Here is a 3,445-nt window from a genome sequence, read left to right on the forward strand (position 1 = left end):
ATCTTAAAATTTAATGTATTTTAAAAATATATTAAATATTATTTGTATACAAATACGAATACGTATATACTTTAATCATATATGATTAACTATGGTTAAACATTTTTGTTTATTAAAATTAAAACAAAATTAAAATAAATAATCCTCATCACGCTATCTGCGACTACTTGTAGTTGTGATCAACACTCAACGAGGTTATTCTATCTCTTCTTCTCCTTCTCCTAATTTCTATCGTCTCCACCGTCCCTGCAAATTTCTGCCAGTTTCTGTTTTCATTCGTTCTAAGTTTCACTTAATTTGGGGATTTTATCCAAAATCAGGGCTGAACAAAACACCTTTTCTCTTTCCCATCAGTCTTCTCTTCCTACCAAAACACCCACTGGCTGAACACCCAACCCTTCATATCTGAACCTCTCCACCATTGCCGTTCACCGTCGCCGCTCACCGATGTAACACCCTAATTAGCCTAAGCCTTACCTCGCGTCGTAAAGCCAAGGTTAATCAGAGATTACGACAATTCTAAACTCATACAATATATATATGGAAAGAATAGCATAATCTAGAAGCCCGATGAAAGATATAGCTCAAAAACAGAATTTCGAAGCTTAAACGTACTAACGGAGCTACTAGATTAAGGCATAAGAAACAGACAAGATATAACAAAAGATAAGTATATAATATCATAGGGAACTAGTCACGACTCGCGGAGTTTAAGCCGGCTAGCCATATACTGATATACACAACCATACAGTGAAAACAGCTTATACAAGTTTTGTTCTCTCAAATACATGCCTCTAGGCAAAACAAAATACAAAATGAGAGATGTATAAACAAAATAAACCAAAAAAAAGAACTCAAAATGACCCAAGATTCTCCGCTCCTGTCACTAACCAAAGCAACTCACCGAGATGGGTTGAGACCTGCATCTGAAAAATACAACAACAATATGGTATGAGAACCGGAGGTTCTCAGTATGGTAACAGTTCCCAGTGATATAGGATATAAGACCTCGGGACGCCAAAGGCAATCCTAAGCTTCATATCCATCACAAGATTCAACTTAAAGCATTATAAAACATTTAAGCATAACATACCAACTTGACTTAAATAAACCAGGTTATCTATCTTAAGGAATTTCTATTCTAACCAAACACCGCTGTCTCACAGCCTTCACCAACCGATCCTCCATGCGATCCCATCGCCACCGCCTTCCAAACCTCCTCAATCCCAGCAGAAAACACAGATAATGTTCAAAGCAAGTAAAGCACAAGTAGTAGCATATATGGCAAATAATTCAGATAGCAAGTAAGCATGTTATTCAATTAGGCAAACCATTACAAGTAGACAAAGCATACAAGCAAATAGGAAATGCATATGATGAATGCCTGCCTACTGGCTGTGATATCACATTGTCGGTTCAACTGCCAACCCGACACATCTCCATGGAGACGTCGCCCTTCGGATTTCTTATATGGGAACCCCCGAGATATAGTGCCCGGATCACTGTCCAGGTACCGGCGCCTGCTCGCCCTATAGATCCGAAGGGATGCGAGCGGGATATTCTTGCCTCAGACCTCACATCTCAACGTAAGCGGGATTAACCACCGTCCTTACGCCGCCGCCGCTACCTCGACAGGCGGGATTAACCACCGTCCCCGCCAGGTGCATAGCGTTTCAAAATATCATGTAAAAATATTATTTCAGTGGTTTTCAAAAGTATTTTCAGCATACATATATCCATCACTTAAATCCAAGTCTCCGACTCATCTCAACCACTGTCCCTTTATAACTCAGTTTCCAAATACCAAAAGTCTATCATTTCTCATCTCATATACCAATCATCCTTCACCTAACGTCAAACCATTCTCAGCACGCCAGAAACCTAGACCTCCGTTTTCTAATTTACCTTAAGATCATGTACTAGAGCCCTTAATTTATATCCCATATTCTAATACTCAAAACTAGGTTTTTAACACCAACTTTGAATGATCGTAACTTTCTCTACAAAATTCCAATTTTCACAAACCTTATATTGATTCGAAGAATTTTCAAAGATCTTTAATTCTAAACAATTTTCAATCAATTTTGAAAACCGAGGCAAAAGTTATGATCAAACAAAGTTTACCAAAAACTCAATTTTTCCAAACTTCACAATTACCACCCTATCTCACCATACCCATACCAAATCATACCAAACCATCCAAAGCTCCATTTTTCATCAAAATGTACCTGTTATAGCATAATACATCAACCTCACCACATTTTTCTTCTCATTTTATTATTCTCAATTCCAACATCAACTATATAACACTTATGATCAAAATCACCATCAAACCCACCATTTCATAAATCATAACACTACAATCATTATAAGAACCAACTCCCAATCCATACAATCATTCAACATCATCATATCATTATAATTCATCACAATCAACTCAACATTCATCAATTCATCAATATTTAGTATACCAACCATCATTTTAGTTCAACCTATCCTATTGGTCACTAGCCTATGTGTCCATGAATATTATATACTACATAGAGAAAACCGAAACCATACCTTGGCCGATTCCCTTTATGCACCCAAACTCAAAATGAGCACCAACAAGCTTCCAACCACAATCCAAGCTTTCAAATCCACTCCAACAAGCACAAATAAGTTCCAAAAGCTCCCAAAGCCACAATAATCAAACTATATACATATAAATCACCACAAATCAACCTAGGGTTCAACATAAGCATAATCTCACAAGGGTTTAAGAGCTTTTACCTTTCTCAACAGATTTGACAACGCAAATCCAAAGCTAAGCAAGGATTAGAGCAAACCTAAACATCCAAAATCACAAAAACCCATTTAACCCAAAATTCTAATAAAACCCGAAATTTTGAAGAGTAGAACTGGAAGGATTTCGTGATTACCTTGAGGGTTTCTTGGGTGGGTTTTGTAGAGCTCTTCACAAGGAACGCGTAGCCGCAAACGGTGCGGCGATCGGAGCTCCGTAGCTCAAGATATGAGCTTGGGAAGTTTGAAGTGAATAGTAACAATGGTGGAAAGCTCTCACCTCTCTCCTCACTTCAGCTGCTGTTGTGTTTAGGTTATGAGGGTGAAAGTGGCTGAAATGGGTTCATTTAAGGGTATTTATATGTTGGGCTTGGGCCCAACTTGGGTCCGGTCCAACCCGTTAGCGTTTTTAGCCCGTTTGGCCTAATTTCGGGCCAAACCTTTAAAATTAAAGCCCAGTTTTCCATTTCTAATGTTTTTCTAAGGTTTTTGATGGTTTTCACTTTTCTCGTGCGGTACCAGGCAGACTTGAATCGGTTCAACCGGTTCAATTGCCGGTTCGCAATTTTTCACGGTTTTTCGTAGAAAGCACGTTTTCTGACTCAGAAAGACCCACTGAGTCCAAAAATCACCTTTAAATCCTCAAATTCTCTCTCTAACA

At 38.4% G+C, this 3,445-nt stretch overlaps 1 long non-coding RNA gene across 1 annotated transcript; it reads right to left on the minus strand.

Moving 5' to 3' along the window:
• Positions 1 to 657: 657 nt before the first annotated feature.
• Positions 658 to 3,115, minus strand: LOC112695225 (uncharacterized). The gene is made up of 4 exons (XR_011880559.1): positions 2,922 to 3,115; positions 2,773 to 2,828; positions 2,563 to 2,694; positions 658 to 926 (listed from the first exon to the last, which is right to left on the minus strand). It is a non-coding gene; the product is annotated as an uncharacterized lncRNA (long non-coding RNA).
• Positions 3,116 to 3,445: the final 330 nt, after the last annotated feature.

This window comes from Arachis hypogaea, chromosome 1 (assembly GCF_003086295.3).
Source record: "Arachis hypogaea cultivar Tifrunner chromosome 1, arahy.Tifrunner.gnm2.J5K5, whole genome shotgun sequence".
Classification (NCBI taxonomy): domain Eukaryota; kingdom Viridiplantae; phylum Streptophyta; class Magnoliopsida; order Fabales; family Fabaceae; genus Arachis; species Arachis hypogaea.